Source organism: Physella acuta, unplaced genomic scaffold (assembly GCF_028476545.2).
Source record: "Physella acuta isolate Inbredline_101_S28 unplaced genomic scaffold, ASM2847654v3 ptg000079l, whole genome shotgun sequence".
Lineage (NCBI taxonomy): Eukaryota > Metazoa > Mollusca > Gastropoda > Physidae > Physella > Physella acuta.
The window spans coordinates 3,646,708-3,671,376 of NW_026731599.1; the positions used below are offsets into that span (position 1 = coordinate 3,646,708).

Below are 24,669 nucleotides of genomic sequence, written 5' to 3' on the forward strand. Positions count from 1 at the left end.
AGTTTTAAGAAATACAAGAAAGCAGCCCTCAAGAAGAGATACATCGTGGTAATTTGATATCCGGCCCACGAGACAGAAGAAAGGTTTCGTATCCTACAGCCTCCATTGAGCTGTATCTGATCCTATGGTAGAAAACAGGATGTCCCTCACGGAATACTAAACACATTTAACACAGTCCCTGTCAAAATAACCAACTTAAAAATAAACAATCTCTTTCATTAATAAACACGGTGATTTGGGAAAAGAGGACTTGCCTTTTTATTTCTTTTGTCAACTGCAAGCAATAAGGACGGGTCTAAACATAATCGTCAATGAACCTTAGGGTCGTCCATAAATGACGTCACACTCGTAGGGGGGAGGGGGGTCCGTAATTTTGTCACGGTGTGTGATGAGGGGAGGGGGTTCAGATGGTGTGACGTCGCTTTTCTGCATTATAAAAAAGCAATATTAGAAAACGAGTTTTAGCCGTTATTTCGCGCTTTAGAAAACGGTTTTAATTACTTATAATAGGAATTGATCACATAGTTCTGACAAGATTTTGGACAAATATCGATGTTTTAAGAAAAATTCAAAAGTGATTTTGAGGGGGGGGGGGGTTGTAGGCTGAGGTGTGACGTCATTTTAGGGGGGGGGGGTCTGGCTTTTTGTGACGACGTGTGACCGAGGGGAGCGGGCAGGTAAAAATCGTCAAAAAAGCGTGACGTCATTTATGGATGACCCCTTATTCATAATGAGTACTGTGAGTCTCATCTGACGAATATTGACAGCATTATCAACTACGGCCGATCATGGACTACCTATTTCACCAAGACCATCACTACCAAACTCAAAACTATATCAAAGATAGCTTAGTGCTACCATTTCTTACTTTAAGATATTATTCTTTTCATTGATACTACCAAAATATGTGGGCTGGCGTGATGATTTTATAAGCTTTTATTTAGTTCGCAATGTCTATCTGCACGTCTGTCTGTCGGTCTGTGGGTGTGTGACAAAATTGTGACCCACTTCTGATCCAGATGCATTCGTCTTTAATGATAAGCACGAATATTTAATTTTGTATCTAATTGCATTGAAAAAGTCATTAAACTTAATGTAACAACTATTATACTGTCGATAAAAGGGGAGATAATAGCACAAAGTACTAGCGATCGCTTGACCAGCCAGGTGAGCTGTAGTTTACGGATCATTTACGCCGTGAGCCGACCACTTAAGTTAAGCCGGGACAGAATAATTGTCGTTTAGAGTAGTGATTACCAGCTTTAGATGATAGTGTTTTAAATAAAGCAAATATTTTAGTCGTATCTACTTATTTGCATCTTCATATCGACTTTCTTTTTAATTTAAATATTTAGAAATACTACAGAAAAAAAACACATAAATAAAATTAATTTAAAAAACTTTATAACAGTAAGCTTTAAAATGCATTAAAAATAGGAAAAGGAAACAAATTTGCTTCCCTAAGTAAAATCATTGGCCGTTTATGAAAGCTCTTTAACATTTTAGACCAATGTTTTTATCAAAGAGCGCAAGTTAATTTGTCTTTTTTTTCAGTGCATTTGAAAGCTTATTATTATAAAAGTTTAATATTTGTTTAAGTTCTTTAAATTATGTCTACTTCCTTTTAATTGTAAACAGGCCGTGCATTTGGTCGGTTTATAAATATTGAATTCATTTAAGCTGTAGGCTATAGCGTTTTAGCATAGTTTTACAAACGATCTGTTTGTAGTCAAATTTACATGAAGAAAGACACTAGCGCAGACGGAGCCAGCACACGTTGATTTACCTTCTTATAGTTTCTAGCTGCTTGCCAAAGACTTTTTTTTCTGTCCGACATTATTCTAACGCCATTGGTGGCCGCTTTCTGAGCCCGACCCTGCATACATCACAATTACCTCGACGTCTGGGGGAGGGGGGGGGGGTCGAAGAGAAGAAAAACGTCTTGTTGTGTCTGCTTCTAGCCATTTATGAACGCAGACTATTTTCAAACATTCTCCATGGTCTCGCCTGCTACAGCCTGGACCAGAATGACAAATCCACCTGTAGACGAACACTTCTATTTTTCAACAGTTCTATTTCAAACGGCTGTTACTTAAAAAGAACAATAACTTGTGAATAGCTGAAACTACCATCTCAAATGTCTGTTTTCAGCTTGCGGGGAAGACCTTCCCATGATTATATTCTCATACATATTAACAATAACTTATCACAGTCTATAGACGGATGTAGCTTCAGTGACGATTCCGTTAAATTTGTAACGCTTGACGACTGGCTACGTCACCGTGTGTCAGCTAGACACAGCACACGGAGGCGACACAAGACCTGTCGGCCCATGACAGTTGATCTGGTTTTATTTATGAATGAAAGATTTCTCTTGGCGTCCACAGGGCTCTCGCCTAAGTCAGTTGTATACAACTACAGCCCGGTCGCTGGTCCGTGACGTATAATCAATGGGAGATGGCCACAAGGAGGTAGCAGCCTGTGGGTTTACCCGAACAATAAGAGGCTCAACGTAGACCAAGTGGGGAGAATTCGAGTCGAGTTCAACTGCAGAAGCCAACAGCCTGAATAAAGAGTAGGGGCAAACCACAGTACACGACCCAGTACACGGCGCCATCCTTACACAAGCCAGGGCGCCATCCTTACACAAGCCAGGGCGCCATCCCTACACTAAACACGGCGCCATCCTTACTCTAAACACGGCGCCATCCTTACACAAGCCAGGGCGCCATCCTTACACAAGCCAGGGCGCCATCCCTACACGAAACACGGCGCCATCCTTACACAAGCCAGGGCGCCATCCTTACACAAGCCACGGCGCCATCCTTACACAAGCCAGGGCGCCATCCTTACACAAGCCACGGCGCCATCCTTACACAAGCCAGGGCGCCATCCTTACACAAGCCAGGGCGCCATCCATACACAAGCCACGGCGCTATCCTTACACAAGCCAGGGCGCCATCCTTACACAAGCCACGGCGCCATCCTTACACTAACCACGGCGCTATCCTTACACAAGCCAGGGCGCCATCCTTACACAAGCCAGGGCGCCATCCTTACACAAGCCAGGGCGCCATTCTTACACTAACCACGGCGCCATCCTTACACAAGCCAGGGCGCCATCCTTACACAAGCCAGGGCGCCATCCTTACACAAGCCACGGCGCCATTCTTACACAAGCCAGGGCGCCATCCTTACACAAGCCAGGGCGCCATCCCTATACTAAACACGGCGCCATCCTTACTCTAAACACGGCGCCATCCTTACACAAGCCAGGGCGCCATCCTTACACTAACCACCGCGCCATCCTTACACAAGCCAGGGCGCCATCCCTACACTAAACACGGCGCCATCCTTACACAAGCCAGGGCGCCATCCTTACACAAGCCAGGGCGCCATCCCTATACTAAACACGGCGCCATCCTTACTCTAAACACGGCGCCATCCTTACACAAGCCAGGGCGCCATCCTTACACAAGCCAGGGCGCCATCCCTACACGAAACACGGCGCCATCCTTACACAAGCCAGGGCGCCATCCTTACACAAGCCACGGCGCCATCCTTACACAAGCCAGGGCGCCATCCTTACACAATCCAGGGCGCCATCCTTACACTAACCACCGCGCCATCCTTACACAAGCCAGGGCGCCATCCCTACACTAAACACGGCGCCATCCTTACACAAGCCAGGGCGCCATCCTTACACAAGCCACGGCGCCATCCTTACACAAGCCAGGGCGCCATCCTTACACAAGTTAGGGCGCCATCCTTACACAAGCCACGGCGCCATCCTTACACTAACCGCTATCCTTACACAAGCCACGGCGCCATCCTTACACTAACCACGGCGCCATCCTTACACAAGCCAGGGCGCCATCCTTACACAATCCAGGGCGCCATCCTTACACTAACCACCGCGCCATCCTTACACAAGCCAGGGCGCCATCCCTACACTAAACACGGCGCCATCCTTACACAAGCCAGGGCGCCATCCTTACACAAGCCAGGGCGCCATCCCTATACTAAACACGGCGCCATCCTTACTCTAAACACGGCGCCATCCTTACACAAGCCAGGGCGCCATCCTTACACAAGCCAGGGCGCCATCCCTACACGAAACACGGCGCCATCCTTACACAAGCCAGGGCGCCATCCTTACACAAGCCACGGCGCCATCCTTACACAAGCCAGGGCGCCATCCTTACACAAGCCAGGGCGCCATCCATACACAAGCCACGGCGCTATCCTTACACAAGCCAGGGCGCCATCCTTACACAAGCCACGGCGCCATCCTTACACTAACCACGGCGCTATCCTTACACAAGCCAGGGCGCCATCCTTACACAAGCCAGGGCGCCATCCTTACACAAGCCAGGGCGCCATTCTTACACTAACCACGGCGCCATCCTTACACAAGCCAGGGCGCCATCCTTACACAAGCCAGGGCGCCATCCTTACACAAGCCACGGCGCCATTCTTACACAAGCCAGGGCGCCATCCTTACACAAGCCACGGCGCCATCCTTACACAAGCCAGGGTGCCATCCTTACACAAGCCAGGGCGCCATCCTTACACAAGCCAGGGTGCCATCCTTATACTAACCAGGGCGCCATCCTTACACAAGCCAGGGCGCCATCCTTACACAAGCCACGGCGCCATCCTTACACTAACCACGGCGCTATCCTTACACAAGCCAGGGCGCCATCCTTACACTAACCAGGGCGCCATCCTTACACAAGCCAGGGCGCCATCCTTACACTAACCACGGCGCCATCCTTACACAAGCCAGGGCGCCATCCTTACACAAGTTAGGGCGCCATCCTTACACAAGCCAGGGTGCCATCCTTACACTAACCAGGGCGCCATCCTTACATAAGCCAGGGCGCAATTCTTACACAATGTAGGGCTCAATTCTTGCACAAAGAAGGGTGCAATTCTTACATAAACTAGGGTTTAATGCTGAAAAATAGGCTAAATAAAAATACCAGTAACTAAAGAATAATAGACTTACATTTTGTGAAAAATAAGGTAAGAAAGTTAAAGAGAAACTCCTACAATATTTTCTGATATGCACTCAATCGGATGAGGACAAACTGTATACACACATTAGTAAAACCAGAATGTCTAGATCGAGCCCGAAACAGTATTTCTAAAAAGGTCAAACGATGACGTCAGTAGAGATGACTAATTGAAAGATGGCGCTGGACATCCCACTCATTCTATGCGTGTGATGGCTCAACAATGACAAACGATGCATAACGGCATGGAGATGTTTTATGGCCATGTTCATTCAGATGATGACACATATTTACATACAGAGTCCCCCGGTGTCACTAAATGGCGAACATAAGTCATTGACACAAAAAAAAATCCTCTTAAAAAAACGTTAAATTAATTAAAATAATAACCTGCATTCGATATGTTATACGTTTGTAAATAGATAGGGCCTATGTTTTATACAAATCAAAACTTTTGAGACCATCGAACTTTAGTTTCATGAATATGAGACCTGAGTGAGAAGATCCAAAACTAAATAAAGGGCTCTCACACTGCTATGGAGCCGTCTGGTACCCGAAGATGTCTAGTCTAATTCATTGGGTGGTCACAACGTTTAACTTTTGTCTAGTCTAATTCATTGGGTGGTCACAACGTTTAACTTTTGTCTAGTCTAATTCATTGGGTGGTCACAACGTTTAACTTTTGTCTAGTCTAATTCATTGGGTGGTCACAACGTTTAACTTTTGTCTAGTCTAATTCATTGGGTGGTCACAACGTTTAACTTTTGTCTAGTCTAATTCATTGGGTGGTCACAACGTTTAACTTTTGTCTAGTCTAATTCATTGGGTGGTCACAACGTTTAACTTTTGTCTAGTCTAATTCATTGGGTGGTCACAACGTTTAACTTTTGTCTAGTCTAATTCATTGGGTGGTCACAACGTTTAACTTTTGTCTAGTCTAATTCATTGGGTGGTCACAACGTTTAACTTTTGTCTAGTCTAATTCATTGGGTGGTCACAACGTTTAACTTTTGTCTAGTCTAATTCATTGGGTGGTCACAACGTTTAACTTTTGTCTAGTCTAATTCATTGGGTGGTCACAACGTTTAACTTTTGTCTAGTCTAATTCATTGGGTGATCACAACGTTTAACTTATGTCTAGTCTAATTCATTGGGTGGTCACAACGTTTAACTTTTGTCTAGTCTAATTCATTGGGTGGTCACAACGTTTAACTTTTGTCTAGTCTAATTCATTGGGTGGTCACAACGTTTAACTTTTGTCTAGTCTAATTCATTGGGTGGTCACAACGTTTAACTTTTGTCTAGTCTAATTCATTGGGTGGTCACAACGTTTAACTTTTGTCTAGTCTAATTCATTGGGTGGTCACAACGTTTAACTTTTGTCTAGTCTAATTCATTGGGTGGTCACAACGTTTAACTTTTGTCTAGTCTAATTCATTGGGTGGTCACAACGTTTAACTTATGTCTAGTCTAATTCATTGGGTGGTCACAACGTTTAACTTTTGTCTAGTCTAATTCATTGGGTGGTCACAACGTTTAACTTTTGTCTAGTCTAATTCATTGGGTGGTCACAACGTTTAACTTTTGTCTAGTCTAATTCATTGGGTGGTCACAACGTTTAACTTTTGTCTAGTCTAATTCATTGGGTGGTCACAACGTTTAACTTTTGTCTAGTCTAATTCATTGGGTGGTCACAACGTTTAACTTTTGTCTAGTCTAATTCATTGGGTGGTCACAACGTTTAACTTTTGTCTAGTCTAATTCATTGGGTGGTCACAACGTTTAACTTTTGTCTAGTCTAATTCATTGGGTGATCACAACGTTTAACTTTTGTCTAGTCTAATTCATTGGGTGATCACAACGTTTAACTTATGTCTAGTCTAATTCATTGGGTGGTCACAACGTTTAACTTTTGTCTAGTCTAATTCATTGGGTGGTCACAACGTTTAACTTATGTCTAGTCTAATTCATTGGGTGGTCACAACGTTTAACTTTTGTCTAGTCTAATTCATTGGGTGGTCACAACGTTTAACTTTTGTCTAGTCTAATTCATTGGGTGGTCACAACGTTTAACTTATGTCTAGTCTAATTCATTGGGTGGTCACAACGTTTAACTTTTGTCTAGTCTAATTCATTGGGTGGTCACAACGTTTAACTTATGTCTAGTCTAATTCATTGGGTGGTCACAACGTTTAACTTTTGTCTAGTCTAATTCATTGGGTGGTCACAACGTTTAACTTATGTCTAGTCTAATTCATTGGGTGGTCACAACGTTTAACTTTTGTCTAGTCTAATTCATTGGGTGGTCACAACGTTTAACTTATGTCTAGTCTAATTCATTGGGTGGTCACAACGTTTAACTTTTGTCTAGTCTAATTCATTGGGTGGTCACAACGTTTAACTTTTGTCTAGTCTAATTCATTGGGTGGTCACAACGTTTAACTTATGTCTAGTCTAATTCATTGGGTGGTCACAACGTTTAACTTTTGTCTAGTCTAATTCATTGGGTGGTCACAACGTTTAACTTATGTCTAGTCTAATTCATTGGGTGGTCACAACGTTTAACTTTTGTCTAGTCTAATTCATTGGGTGGTCACAACGTTTAACTTATGTCTAGTCTAATTCATTGGGTGGTCACAACGTTTAACTTTTGTCTAGTCTAATTCATTGGGTGGTCACAACGTTTAACTTATGTCTAGTCTAATTCATTGGGTGGTCACAACGTTTAACTTTTGTCTAGTCTAATTCATTGGGTGGTCACAACGTTTAACTTTTGTCTAGTCTAATTCATTGGGTGGTCACAACGTTTAACTTTTGTCTAGTCTAATTCATTGGGTGGTCACAACGTTTAACTTTTGTCTAGTCTAATTCATTGGGTGGTCACAACGTTTAACTTATGTCTAGTCTAATTCATTGGGTGGTCACAACGTTTAACTTTTGTCTAGTCTAATTCATTGGGTGGTCACAACGTTTAACTTTTGTCTAGTCTAATTCATTGGGTGGTCACAACGTTTAACTTTTGTCTAGTCTAATTCATTGGGTGGTCACAACGTTTAACTTTTGTCTAGTCTAATTCATTGGGTGGTCACAACGTTTAACTTTTGTCTAGTCTAATTCATTGGGTGGTCACAACGTTTAACTTTTGTCTAGTCTAATTCATTGGGTGGTCACAACGTTTAACTTTTGTCTAGTCTAATTCATTGGGTGGTCACAACGTTTAACTTTTGTCTAGTCTAATTCATTGGGTGGTCACAACGTTTAACTTATGTCTAGTATAATTCATTGGGTGGTCACAACGTTTAACTTTTGTCTAGTCTAATTCATTGGGTGGTCACAACGTTTAACTTTTGTCTAGTCTAATTCATTGGGTGGTCACAACGTTTAACTTTTGAGGAAACGTGCTGGCAATTAACCTCAATAGGCTTATCAAACGTGAACCGCTTTTTCTTATATTACATGCCATTTCATTCATTAGATTCATCTGCCAGACATATGTTCTCAGTCATACATTTCCATTTCTTATTGCTGCACCTCTTAAAATTTAAGCCATGGAATTAAAGCTAAACACATGACTATAGTAAACAAACTCTAAGCATTATCAATTATATATATATAATATATATATATATATATATATATATATATATATATATATATATATATATATATATATATATATATATATATATATATATATATATATATATACATACATTTTCGTATGTTAAAATGTTGATTGCCAGCCAAAAAAAAAAAGAGACGTGTGAAACGGGAGTTAGTGCACGCGCCGTTGGTATGATGCAATCACCTGTACATTTCCCCCCTCATATTTCTCCCGGATGACACAACGCGAGTTACAACTGGATCTAAATATACTGCGTGGGAGGTTGTAGCTGGGCTAGACTCTGACTAAATAATAAACACCGGAAGAGACTATTTTTAGATGTGTCATGCCATGCCAGCAACCCACTTTATAAATCCGTATTTAGAATGTCCTAATTAAATTTTAATCCGTAGCTCCCCTTTGCTAGAGAGACTGCTTAGATCGAGTTTCATACACGGCTGGCGGCACATAGACAACATGGACACGAATAGTGGCTCCATAGGCGCAGGTTTACTTTACTCCTGCGCTCTTGTCAAGTGCACATGGAAGAGCAGCTACAGGTAAGTGCGTGGAACATTTCTAGGCATATACCCACGCCATCACCTTTAATTATTCCGGGTTTCGTCTTTCCTAATGTGTAAACGATGCGCTGGAGATTTCCCGACATTTCTCAGACCACACTGACGGGTCCCGGTCAAATCACGTGACCACTGCCGCCCACAAATCCTCCCAGATAGTTCAGATTATGTTCCTAGCTGATGGAGTACCTTCAAGCGTGCGCATTGAAAGCCCGACTTATTTACTACTACAGGATAGGTAACAACATATATCTTTACCGGCGCTAGGGATAGGTAACAACATTTACCTTTACCCGACTTATTTACTACTACAGGATAGGTAACAACATATATCTTTACCGGCGCTAGGGATAGGTAACAACATTTACCTTTACCCGACTTATTTACTACTACAGGATAGGTAACAACATTTATATTTACCGGTGCTAAGGATAGGTAACAACATTTACCTTTACCCAACTTATTTACTACTACAGGATAGGTAACAACATTTATCTTTACCGAAGTTAGCACTGTTAGCAGTACTAAAGATCGGTAACCAGGTATACCCGTACGTCTATCTAGGCTACATAAAGTAAGAGACATCACATGATATTGCCGATTGAATGGTCCGATGTTGAGAATCTGTTCGACTCAACGTCTTTCATGTACAGAGCTAGGGCTCGCTATGGCAGCCAGGCTGTGGTGTAGTAGCAGTGAGGTGCTATTGTCGTAAACTACTCTGTTTACATTTTGTAGTGTGTTTTTACATTCGAATACCACTTACAATTTTATTACATTTTCAACATTTTCAACTAAAATATGGTATTTACACATTCTCTTTGATTACGGTTGTAGATTTTCCATAACTAACTAATATTTTTTAAACGCTACACTTATTGCAGATTTGCTGATCTCTAAGTACAGATAAATAAATATCCGAAATAATAATTGGCCTGCATGTATCTAAGGGAACAGCTAAAGAAATACTCTACACACAATGAGTCTAGTAGAGTAATACATAATAAATTGTGCTCACATTTAAACATTTGTATGGGTTTTTTCTTCTTTTTTTTACGCCTATCGACATAAAATTTCCCGCAAGGTTATATTGGTTGTGCATTAATAGTTAACCGGGGGGAAGCAGCGTATTACTAACTAGGCACAATAATTGTCTACGTTCCCTATCTGTTAGTCGAGATAACTAAAGTATGAAGCTAATAAGATAGATCAAATTGGTGCCATAATAAACGGAACTCAAATGTCTTGAAATATTGGTTCATTTTGTCACTTTAAAATTTTGAAATTTTATACTTTGTTACTGACCAATTGAAAACCCAACAAAACAGGATTTGCGGCTAGTTTAAAGCACGTGGTTTACTGCGGACTTTTCTTCAATTTGCCGTATATGATATTTTTAGCCTTGTTGTAAGTCTTACCGGTTTCATCGAGAATGTATATTGGTAATTGGTATAACAGATGTCGAATCTAATAATACTATAAAAAATAATAATAACGCTATGGTTTAGATTAGGGATTGAATTTTTTATTTTAAAAAGTAGCAGATAGTTAAATAGGCGGGCACGTTTAGTCGACAAGACGGACAAAACATGAGGCCAAGGCCAAGCACAGGACTTGCTAATAGTTTCAAATGATGGTAATAATAAACTGGGAGTGATCTCTCCTAAACTTTCTCGAATATTCTTATATGAAACAACAGGGGATAGCAACTCGGGTAATAGACATGATTTTTAATCCATTTTAAATACTTAAAACTTTTTAAAATAGAATAAAATCTCGTAGAAAAAAAGAATTGCACTCCAAGTGAACGCCAAATAAAATGTGCATAACAGTGCGTAAAATTATAAGTACTTTATAAATTCACATGCGTTTTTTTGAGAAGTCGGAAATAGCGAAAATTACTACTTCCGTTAAACGGAAATTACTCAAAATTTGACAGAAGGCAGAAAATTAGATATTTTACATACAAGTGAAGTTTCATTTATCTAACTGAAATGGTACTCAAGTTATAGGCTTTTGAAAATTTCAAAGTAGAAAAAGTTCCACTTCCGGTTATCGGAAATCGCTCAAAAGTTGATACGGGTCTACGATTTTGATAAAATACTTATATATGAAATTTCATCAACCTAGCTGTAACGGTACTCAAGTTATCGTGTTTACACAAGCAAACACATACACACATACACACACACATACACACACACAGACATACGGACAAGATTGCAAAACTATGTTTTTCCGACTCAGGGAGCTGTAAAACGTCAAGATTTGCAAAAATCTCGATTTTTTTCACGCACGATTACAAGACTTTCTCTATACTTCGTATATACGAGAAAGAAAAAAGATTTTAAAAATAAACCGGGAGTGCTCTCCCCTAAACTTTCTCGAATATTCTTATATAACACTACGTGGGATGGCAACTCGCAATATAGACATGATGTTCAGTTACTTAAACTTTTATAAATAAATAGAATCTCGTAGGAAAAAGAATTGCGCACCAACCGAACGTCAAAACAAAATATGCATAATAGTGCGCAATATTATTAGTACTTTATAAATTTACATGCGTTTTTGAGAAATCGGAAATAGTGTAAATTAGTACTTCCGGTCAACGGAAATTACTCAAAATTTGAAAGAAGGTAGAGAATTAGATCTTTTACTTACATGTGAAATTTCATTTATCTATCTAAAATAGTACTCAAGTTATAGGCTTTTAAAAAATTTCAAAGTAGAAAAAGTACCCCTTCCGGTTATCGAAAATCGCTCAAAAGTTGATACGGATCTACGATTTTGATAAAATACTTATATATGAAATTTCATCAACCTAGCTGTAACGGTACTCAAGTTATCGTGTTTACACACACACACACAGAGACACACACACAGATACACAGACAAGATTGCAAAATTATGTTTTTCCGTATCAGTGAGGTGTAAAACGTCGAGATTTGTAAAAATCTCGAATTTTTTTTTTTTTTTTTTGCACGATTACAAGACTTTCTGTATACTTCGTATATACGAGAAAGTAAAAATCACACGACGTTTTACGCATGGGCATTAAGAAATAAAAATCTGAATTTATGAGCATCAAAAAATAAATTATAAGTCGTATCAAAGCAGTGCGTTTAGATAGGCTGAGAAATATTACATGATAATCTCAAATTAGTTGCAATGTTTATTTAAACACTAGCTATAACCGTGCTTAAATTTTGTTCTCTAAAAAAGTTTGTGAGATCAAAGGCAGATGATTTGAGCTACTGCCTTGCCATTCTCGCTACATTTCAAGCTTATAAACAGCACAGGCATCGTGACCCGCAAGACTACAATAAAAATTGTGTAATGCAAGGTGACCAGCACTGGAGTCAATTTATGTTACTATTCCCAATAGTCATTAACTGGTAAAATATGTGTAACTTTATTAAATATTGCGTCAATGTTTTAAACAAAAAGTAAGATCCGTCCCCCTTAAATGACGACATACTTCAGCGCTTTCAAATTTCCATTTAATTTTTTAAAATAGCAATATATATATATATATATATATATATATATATATATATATATATATATATATATATATATATATATATATATATATATATATATATATATATATATATATATATATATATATATATAAACTCTCTACGTGGACACCAGCACGCACGTAAGCCGACTATCTAACCCTCCTCCCGCCACCTACCTCACTCTCCAGGCATGCGCAACAGACCATATCGCTATCACCATTCAGAAGCTACTAATAATGTTTTAAAGCAAAATATTTTCAGTCGCAACATTGTTAGTGTTAAATTCACAAATTATGAATTACTGAAAAGTAGAAAATAAAACAACTACCTACGGCGTATGCTACGCCGCGGGTTGGCTCGTTATTAATAAAACATAAATTGAAATGTACACTGATCAATCTTTTGTACAATTTACAAATATTTCTATGAAGTTAGAAAAAAAAACAACGTTAAAGTTTGGCGTCGTCACAAAAGCCGGAATTCCCCACCCAGGAGTGTGATGTCATTTTAATGGACGACCCCTTGGCTGAAGATTTGGTGAGGCGAGCCGGATGTGGGTCATGTTTTCATTACTCCAAAGTTTCACTAGTGGCTGCCATGTTGTTCTAACGCCCTGAAGGCCATGCCCAGCTCTAAACTTGAGCTGCCATTGTCTGAAGCTACAGACAAGATCCGGTCTTACAGACGACGTTATCTGAGTCAATCTATTGCAGGTCACAGTTCAGGGTTCATCAGTTCAAGGCTGGCAGTTACAATGTAGCGTGATGAGATGTGCTTGATACGATCGCTGTGATTGGTTTCTTATAGGCTTACATTGGACTCTATGCAGTTTTAAACTAACCCAAGCAATATGGCGGCAAGACAGACTGATCCCACAAAAGTAGGGCAGAAAGACAGACTGATCCCACAAAAGTAGGACAGGACGACAGACTGATCCCACAAAAGTAGGACAGAAAGACAGACTGATCCCACAAAAGTAGGACAGGACGACAGACTGATCCCACAAAAGTAGGACAGGACGACAGACTGATCCCACAAAAGTAGGACAGAAAGACAGACTGATCCCACAAAAGTAGGACAGGACGACAGACTGATCCCACAAAAGTAGGGCAGAAAGACAGACTGATCCCACAAAAGTAGGACAGGACGACAGACTGATCCCACAAAAGTAGGGCAGAAAGACAGACTGATCCCACAAAAGTAGGACAGGACGACAGACTGATCCCACAAAAGTAGGGCAGAAAGACAGACTGATCCCACAAAAGTAGGACAGGACGACAGACTGATCCCACAAAAGTAGGACAGAAAGACAGACTGATCCCACAAAAGTAGGACAGGACGACAGACTGATCCCACAAAAGTAGGGCAGAAAGACAGACTGATCCCACAAAAGTAGGACAGGACGACAGACTGATCCCACAAAAGTAGGGCAGAAAGACAGACTGATCCCACAAAAGTAGGACAGGACGACAGACTGATCCCACAAAAGTAGGACAGAAAGACAGACTGATCCCACAAAAGTAGGGCAGAAAGACAGACTGATCCCACAAAAGTAGGGCAGAAAGACAGACTGATCCCACAAAAGTAGGACAGGACGACAGACTGATCCCACAAAAGTAGGGCAGAAAGACAGACTGATCCCACAAAAGTAGGACAGGACGACAGACTGATCCCACAAAAGTAGGACAGAAAGACAGACTGATCCCACAAAAGTAGGGCAGAAAGACAGACTGATCCCACAAAAGTAGGGCAGAAAGACAGACTGATCCCACAAAAGTAGGACAGGACGACAGACTGATCCCACAAAAGTAGGGCAGAAAGACAGACTGATCCCACAAAAGTAGGACAGGACGACAGACTGATCCCACAAAAGTAGGGCAGAGAGACAGACTGATCCCACAAAAGTAGGGCAGAGAGACAGACTGATCCCACAAAAGTAGGGCAGAAAGACAGACTGATCCCACAAAAGTAGGGCAGAAAGACAGACTGATCCCACAAAAGTAGGGCAGAGAGACAGACTGATCCCACAAAAGTAGGGCAGAAAGACAGACTGATCCCACAAAAGTAGGACAGAAAGACAGACTGATCCCACAAAAGTAGGGCAGAGAGACAGACTGATCCCACAAAAGTAGGGCAGAGAGACAGACTGATCCCACAAAAGTAGGGCAGAGAGACAGACTGATCCCACAAAAGTAGGGCAGAGAGACAGACTGATCCAACAAAAGTAGGGCAGAAAGACAGACTGATCCCACAAAAGTAGGACAGGACGACAGACTGATCCCATAATAGTAGGACAGAAAGACAGACTGATCCCACAAAAGTAGGGCAGAAAGACAGACTGATCCAACAAAAGTAGGGCAGAAAGACAGACTGATCCAACAAAAGTAGGGCAGAAAGACAGACTGATCCAACAAAAGTAGGGCAGAAAGACAGACTGATCCCACAAAAGTAGGACAGGACGACAGACTGATCCCATAATAGTAGGACAGAAAGACAGACTGATCCCACAAAAGTAGGGCAGAAAGACAGACTGATCCCATAATAGTAGGACAGAAAGACAGACTGATCCCACAAAAGTAGGGCAGAGAGACAGACTGATCCCACAAAAGTAGGGCAGAAAGACAGACTGATCCCATAATAGTAGGACAGAAAGACAGACTGATCCCACAAAAGTAGGACAGAAAGACAGACTGATCCCATAAAAGTAGGACAGAAAGACAGACTGATCCCACAAAAGTAGGGCAGAAAGACAGACTGATCCCACAAAAGTAGGACAGAAAGACAGACTGATCCAACAAAAGTAGGACAGAAAGACAGACTGATCCCACAAAAGTAGGGCAGAAAGACAGACTGATCCCACAAAAGTAGGACAGAAAGACAGACTGATCCCACAAAAGTAGGACAGAAAGACAGACTGATCCAACAAAAGTAGGACAGAAAGACAGACTGATCCCATAAAAGTAGGACAGAAAGACAGACTGATCCCACAAAAGTAGGACAGAAAGACAGACTGATCCCACAAAAGTAGGGCAGAAAGACAGACTGATCCCACAAAAGTAGGGCAGAAAGACAGACTGTTCCCATAAAGGTAGGGCAGAAAGACAGACTGATCCCACAAAAGTAGGGCAGAAAGACAGACTGATCCCACAAAAGTAGGGCAGAAAGACTGATCCCATAAAAGTAGGACAGAAAGACAGACTGATCCCACAAAAGTAGGACAGAAAGACAGACCTATGCTAAGCATGTAGGACAGCAGGCCAGATTGTTCCCCGCTAGAGAAGTTTCTGATGCATTAAAGTTGTGCTCTAGCTTGAGATCACGTGGGGGTGAACGGACGGTCGAGTATTTTGTGACATTTTGAGAAGATGAGGGGTCAAAACGATACGAAGTATAAGCGGCACATATGGGAGACACCTCTGCTCTAGGGTTATCACCAAAGTCATGCATGCTTTCGTTTCCTAACCAAATTTAGATTAACGTGAATTGGCTGTGCGAAGAAATCTGGCAAGCCAGTACAATAAAGACACGTGTGAACCGGTCTCAGGCCAACTTGGCACTGCAATTATCTCAGTATTAATATCTAGAGCAGAGTAGAGCCCCTTTAATCTTTGCTGTTCACAGGTTATAATTGAAACAGAGAATCTGAGCCGACACAACAATCCGCCCTTGTTGCTTTAATTTCACAAAGGATAAAGTTTCCTCGCCTATTAATAATACGCTGACCAATGCGTGTACGGGCCTGTTGACTATTGGTTGAAAATAGTGCTTTAACTTTCAGTCAGTTTTAGCAAGTAAGAAGATAAAACTTGCAGGCCTACAAAAAGTTTGGTGGCAACCAAGTTAAACTTCTAGAAGGATGTTTTCACAAAAATGGGTTTCTAAAATTGTTTACCCTTTAATAAAAAAGAATGGTGGTCTAAGAAGGATGTTTCCCCCTGTTGTTTTCTATATACTGTATTATGTACAACAGATCCACTGGAATCTTCAACGCGTTGTACATAGCCCGGCAAATAGGTTGCGTGCATACTTGTGATGCCAGCTTTTTCCAGTCATTTGTTATTCTGTCACTTAAGATTATTCCTATCATGCGCTGTTTATTGTAAATATATATATATATATGATATATATATATATATATATATATGATATATATATATATATATATATATATATATATATATATATATATATATATATATATATATATATATATAGTTACGTGGGTGGGTGCGTCTTTGTAATATATGTATATACATTATAATTATCCAGGATTAAGGGTACGCACTATCCCAACATGCTCTGTACGTAGACATTTTCCTAAGCAAGAAATTTAAGGCGCGAAAACGTCAGTGACCAACAGTGACCGAGCATCGCTAGTTGTGAACTTTGTTATCTCCCCTCTTGATACAAAATATAGTATTATTTTGATCAAGTTTTAATGACTAAACACATATTTAGTTAAATTTAAAATTATATAATATTGCGCTGTCCTCAGCGAAGAATGTAACTGGAACGTTTGAACGAGATCACTGCATTAAAAGTGTGACAGAATAAATGTTGCCACAGACACAGTGGACTAAATAAAAGCTTATTTAAAGAACGCGAAAAACTGCAAACCCTAAAATAAAGACACGACTTGAAACAGCTAATTTTGGCAGACCCCACAATATATAAACACAAAAGTTGAGACAAGGAAAAACTACAGACCAACAATAGACACAAGGAAAAACTACAGACCGACAATAGACACAAGGAAAAACTACAGACCCACAATAGACACAAGGAAAAACTACAGACCGACAATAGACACAAGGAAAAACTACAGACCGACAATAGACACAAGGAAAAACTACAGACCCACAATAGACACAAAGAAAAACTACAGACCCACAATAGACACAAGGAAAAACTACAGACCCACAATAGACACAAAGAAAAACTACAGACCCACAATAGACACAAGGAAAAACTACAGACCCACAATAGACACAAAGAAAAACTACAGACCCACAATAGACACAAGGAAAAACTACAGACCCACAATAGACACAAGGAAAAACTACAGACCCACAATAGACACAAGGAAAAACTACAGACCGACAATAGACACAGAGTAAAACTGCAGACCCACAATAGACACAAAGAAAAACTGTAGACCCACAATAGACACAAGGAAAAACTGTAGACCCTACAATAGACACAAGGAAAAACTACAGACCCACAATAGACACAAGGGAAAACTACAGACCCACAATAGACACAAGGGAAAACTACAGACCGACAATAGACACAAGGAAAAACTACAGACCCACAATAGACAAAAGTTGAGACAACGAACTACTACGATAGACCTTACAATAGACACAAAAATTAAGACAACGAACTGCTACAGACCCTTAATAGACACAAAAAAAGAGTCAACGAACTACTACAACAGACCCTACAATAGAAAAAAATGGAGACTACGAACTACTACAATAGGCCCTACAACAGACACAAAGTTGAGACAACGAACTACTACAACTACAGTCCCTACAATAGACTGAAAGCTCCAACCAGCGTGTGCGAGTCTCCTGTGTTCGGCCCTGTTTGTTCACACCTCTTTCAAGCCCCCTTTCCTCACAATCCCCAAAGTTTTCAGGGACGGCATTAGTGGCCAGGCGTGACCTACTGACCTGTAATGGGAAAGATGTGCCATGTATGGTGGTCTGACTACCTGTCGCCCTACTCTCAATCATGGCTGCGTCGGTTCACGGTCGGTCAGACGAACACTAATCGCAGTGAGTAATGTCCCCATAGCGTGCAGCCTTCAGCTTTTAAAGAACAAACACCAGTATTTAAATTCAGAAAGAAAAACCTCGACACACAGGTCAAACGAAATGTTTGCTAAATGTTTCAGCTGATACCTGTAAAGGTGAGATCCCAGTCTAGACTTGAGCATTTAGTTTCTACACTGGTTTGCACATTTAGTGAAATAGAAAACTAAATAAACATGCTGCTTTTGATTTTATTTGGATGTTTAAAAAAAAAAGACTTTCTAACTGTTGGCATTCACAGATTTATATGTACTTCATCAGTTCACCGTTTCCTTGCTATTTGTAGTCAAAGTATTCTGTTAAATATAGTGTGACAGAGCTAAGGATGGTTGTACTGTACGGATGTTAAATGGTCTGACGAGATCCAGCATGGTACAGTCATAGCTGTCTGGATATTGTGACGCAATTGAGCTGGCTACACACTTTGTGAGCTGTCTGGGTGGTTGCTTACAGTGCGTCTTATTCACCTGTTTGTCTGTGGGCTAGACGGTTCACCTGCCTGACGGCTAGACACTTCACCTGCCTATTGGCTAGACTTATACTTAGCAACTTGCTTCATGTTCATGTACATTTTTTTTATCAACTGTTAGTATAGGAGTCATTTATAAAAACCTTATAGTAGACATACGTTGTGACAACACGTAACAAAATGTCACTAAGTATAACATTAATTGAAAAATTATAGTTAAATTTAGAGAAAATACAATGAATGTGTTGTTTTTTTTTAAAAAGTAAAAACTAGAGGAAAATGTCTGGTAATTTGTTTTCCCCTCCCAGGATTTATGAAGTAGAGAGTTGCCAAGTTGGCAGTGGGTGAACCTTTAATGATCCAGCAATCATTGAGATGTAGTGTAGCCATACACGACTTTAACAACCAGTTGAATGGCCCAGGTAACAGAGGGGTAGCAAAGGTGAGCAGCCCACTGGTAAATCGTGTAGGCCCTTTACAGGTGAGGGGTGGGGTGGTGGTAAACGGAAAAAAAGTCACAGGAAAAAAAAACACAGAAAAAAAGTCACAGTTTTTGCTAGGAAAAAAAGTCACGGAAAAAAAGTCACAATGGAAAAATTTTATCGGAAAAAAAGTCACAGAAATAAAGTCACAGAAAAAAAGTCACACAAATCTTTTTAGAAATATTTTGATTTATTTGTTAAAGAATTGTAAACTTGTGTATGTTTCTTGTTGTGGGTTGTATTTTTTGATAGCTTAAATTATTTATAGACGTTAAAAGCATTATGGTTTATACAAATTGCAAGTAAAAATACTCTAAGATAATTTACACAACAATCTTAACTTTTGTTACGTATTTAGTTACATACGCGGTAGAAAAGTTAACTATAAAAGAAATTTAGGCATATCATTGTGTTTTGCATAGGTTTTGCCGTAGGCTATTCTATGGTCGGCCTCTCCTCAGTCGGCATTGTCCGAACATATTTTGTGTTGACGTTTTGTGTCAATGACAGCCTTTGAACCTTGTCGGCTCTCTGTTTTGATCCTAAGTTTTGTTATGTAATGAGCGTGATAAATGTGTGCAGTAAAGGTGGTTGAACTAAGCATAACTATTGTTGCGATGAGTTGAGGGCAGTAATTCAGATGACCTTACCATTTCATGGTAATTTAATTTTAAAAAAACACACGATGAAAACCGTGGACATTCTATTAAATGCTATAAATATTATGTTTAACATAATTACAATCTACATAATTCATACTAAATATTTTTAGATGAATTATAAAAATTACTATACGTATACAACCTACACACATTACATTACATTTAATTAATCCTAAGTTAATTTGCACTCTCTGAATATTTAATACATAAAAGTATTAACAAATCCCATGCAAATATATATTTGTGACTTTTTTTCCTGTGACTTTTTTTCCTGTGACTTTTTTTCCTGTGACTTTTTTTCTGTGTTTTTTTTTCCTGTGTTTTTTTTTCCTGTGACTTTTTTTCCTACAATCGGGGTGGTGGGGATGGTGGGTAAGCTGTTAAATCTTTAGAGGGGTCGGACCGGTAAATCCAATGGATTTATATTTTTAGTTAATTCAGAAAATTGAAAATTAAATGCAGTCATCATTTGCAATAATGCAAAATTAGAGTGGCTGAGAGAAAGAGACTTGGCGATAGACGTACACAGTATAAACATTCGACGTTGGATTAGTGGTTATTCTATATAGCTCAAGTCAGACGCTAATAACCAGAAAGAGATACTTATTAAGGCTGTTCTCTATTCAGATGAAAGACTTTGCCGAAATCGTACCACTGTCTTCTAGATGTATATGAGTGTGATATAAATACCACTCTCTTTATATAAAGAATGTTGACTGCTATTTGGCGTTACGGAATTATTCAATTGTGTGACACCAAAATAAAAGGTAAAGTGACTGGTAAAAAGCGCCCCCACCTTTCCAAACAAGGGAGGTGGGGTACATTTTCACCAACGCAAACACTTATAAATAGGTCTAATGTGAAGAGAGGGTGCAAAATTGATAGTTCGTCTTCGGCACCGAAATAGATCGCTACGTCTTTGTATATTACCCTGTCTATAGTTTATATATATATATATATATATATATATATGTTATTAATTATTAGGTACTTTTTAACAATGTCAATTTCACTTTTTTTGCGCCCCCCCCCCCTCTATGGATAGCGCCCTAGGCGACTGCCTAGTTCGCTTTATAGTTAAATTGATGTTCTTTTTTTTTTCCAGGTTGATGGAGAGAGACATATTTTTTTTTTTAAACTTCTGTTTGTTGGGAGAAGAGTTTCTTACACGTATCTCTTGGAAGATGTCGTAAAGAGGTCCATGTTCATCATTGGACTTCCGCGTGAAATTATCTACAGCAACCAGCAACAATGTTGTACGACACAACGGTGCATCAATTTTACAACAACAAAAAAAATAAAAAAATAAAACAATGATAATGGAAGCTTTTTAAAAATATTTTTTTTTATCTCTTACTCCTGGCAAGAGGAACTTCCATAGATTGGGGGCTCCAATATAATTCTAACACACGTGATAATTTCTTCATCCAATTAAACTAGACCAAGTTAATTTAATTTAATCGATATTTGCTTTTTTCATTAATATTACTCTAAAAATGTGTAGTTGTACCCAAATAATTGCTTGTCTGGGGGCCAATAATGCTATAAAGATGGCTCTGCTCTACATAAAGTCTTACCCCATCCTCCATAGAAAGACTACAGCCTTCATAATAATATACTCTCCAAAAACTTCTTCACCAGCTTGTTCTCAAGTCCCGCCTCTTTACATGTCATACTAGTCTCTTTTAATACCCTGTCGTTACCTATGCATACTTACCTCCGACATACGTCAAAGACAGAAACAGGTAAGTGCTTTAAAATAAGATTGCCTAGAAAACTATTGGTTGAATGCAAATTAGATAATAGAGTTCAGGAAGGAAATATAAGAAAGGAAACGACATAGTGACAAGCGAAGGTCAGACATCTATAAATAGCAACTGTCTCCGAATAAGGCATGTCAACAAAAGCTTAGGTCACACTGCTAACAGAGACAGTGTCAACACCGCTGACACGAACGTCCAATCTCACGAGCAATTATTTCTGGTAATTCGAATAACTGTTTATATATGTATAAGCGTATATATATATATATATATATATATATATATATATATATATATATATATATATATATATATATATATATATATATATAAAAGGTCATCAGACATCAATGAACGCATGATGTGCGAGCATTGGGCCCACTCGAGAGATTAGTTCCTCTGATTTAAGTTGATGGAGGTAAAACCATAGCAGACAGTAAATGGTTCACAACAGACATAATTCTGTCACATCAAACCTTCAGGTTGTTTTTTTTTTATAAATAAATCAATGAAAGTCAGTCTATCGAATCTTAAGTAATCGCCGTTGAGCTTGATGGTGATTAAGAAACGTAATAGTGAAACAAGCAGAACACATCATCTCTAAATGGGAAGAGTTGCACACACGAAGGCATCTGAAGACACCAACAGTGGAATTGACTAATTTAGTCTTACTGTTACTGGATAGAATAAAGCTATTTAGATTCCCTTTAGTTACCAGATGTCTGCATAACTTATACTTTAAAAAGACTATAGCCTACTTAATGTAGGTGTACTGATTTCAAAGTATATCTATGCTGATCAAAATTATTTGGGTTTGAAAGTTTTCAGTTGTCTGGGTCATCGCATGTAAACAACACAGCATGACAATATTGAGAAGAGGATTTACGTTGTAGTATACGTGGTTAATAATTGATAGTAAAACGATTCGTCGGATTTAAATATTTGTTTGTTTTTCTTCACTTTTTATTTACTCGTATACGAAATATAGAGGATGTCATCTTGCAAAAAATCGAAATCAAGATTTCGACAAGTAAGAAAAACAAGTAAGAAAAACTTTTCCTATTTTGCTTGTATATTTGTGTGTCTGTGTGTGTGTGTGTGTGTGGAGAGAGAGAGAGAGAGAGAGAGAGAGAGAGAGAGAGAGAGAGAGAGAGTCTGTCTGTCTGTGAACACGATAATGTGAGTACCATTTCAGTTATGTTGACGAAATTTCATATTAAGTATAATATCAAACTTGTAGTTTTGTACCAACTTTTGAAAGATTTCCGGTAAAGGAAAGTGGTATTTATTCTACTTCCGGTTCTAAAAAGCCAGTTACATGAGTATTGTTTCATTTAGATGAACGAAATTTCACAGAAAAGTATTACATTGTGCGCGCATGTTCCTATTGAATTTTGAATGTTTTCGGGTAACCGGAAGTGATGATTTACTCTATTTCCGTGTGTACCCTATAACGTGAATACTGTTTCAGTTAGGTTGACAAAATCTGATATACAAAATAAAATCTTTTTCTTAGATTACTAAAAAAAAATTTGAAGTAGTAGTAGTCTACAATAAACGGAAGTGGTACTTTCTTATATTTCTGGTTTCTGAAATATCGATAACCTGAGTACCGTTTCATTTAGGTATACATTCGTATATTTATTCGTACATTTATACATTCGTTTAAGATCGTATTCTCTTGATTCTTTCAAATTTTGAGTGATTTTCGGTGAACAGAAGTACTAGTTTAGACTATTTTGATTTGTTTCTGAAAAAAATATCATTTCTACTGGGCAGATTTCTTCAAAACTTTTCACGTAGGTCTAGACTCGATGACAATGCATTGCGACATAAAATTTGGCTGAATAAACGTTTATTTAAGTTTTTCCGCTCTATTATACACATATTGTTAACGTTCATTTGGTGTGCAACTCTTTTTTCTACGCGATTCTATTCTATTTTTTTTTAAATGTATTATTCGAGAACGTTAAGGGGTAACCACTCCCGCATTATTTTGTTTCTCAGACATGTCTTGCTGCTAGTTCATCATATGATAAGTTGCTCGCCGTCGGTTCCTCATTTTTAGAAACAGAAATTGAATTGTAATTGATAAAAGGCACACAGTTCGCACACTCCCCTGACCCTAGAATAACTACAATTGTAATAAAAAAAACTAATGTCTCATTTTTCATAACCCCATTCATATACAAATATATCTAGTCACAAAACTAGATTCCGTCACTTCAGGTGCATGAAGTCATATATGGACTTAAAACATGAAATGAGGTAATAAAGGATTGGAGAAGTAGATAAGGGCTAGTTGAAAAAAAGCCCACGTGACTTTAAGAGCTGTTATCTTGCTTTAATATAAGACCTTATAGACTGCAAGAAAATACAGTGCTATTATTTCATAACCAAACACAAGCCTATCGTACGAACACCATTGTCTTCAAGTAACTCAACAGAAGAGCAAAAATTCCCCACGAAAAACTTGCCCCCCCCCCCCCGCCCCTTTCTCACTCAAACTTCACTATGTCAAACCATTCTGTGATAATAGATTTGACGTTATCCATTGTATTACACGTACGTGAGGAGGAAAGACAACGTATACCACCTCACCACTCAACTTCCCTCGCTTCCACCCAACCCGACGTCTTTTCACAACACGATACTATTCGATACAATACACCATCTCTAACACTGATCCAAAGCATAAAGTACAATTATTTAATGCCCTACAAAATAGTGCCCCCTGTGCTAAACTTGAA

The 24,669-nt window shown here is 39.2% G+C and overlaps 1 protein-coding gene across 2 annotated transcripts in view; it reads right to left on the minus strand.

Annotated features, from left to right (window-relative positions):
- The window catches only part of LOC131956209 (matrix metallopeptidase-21), a 77,153-nt gene that overhangs the window by 25,799 nt on the left and 26,685 nt on the right, over positions 1 to 24,669 (minus strand). The window lies entirely within an intron of this gene.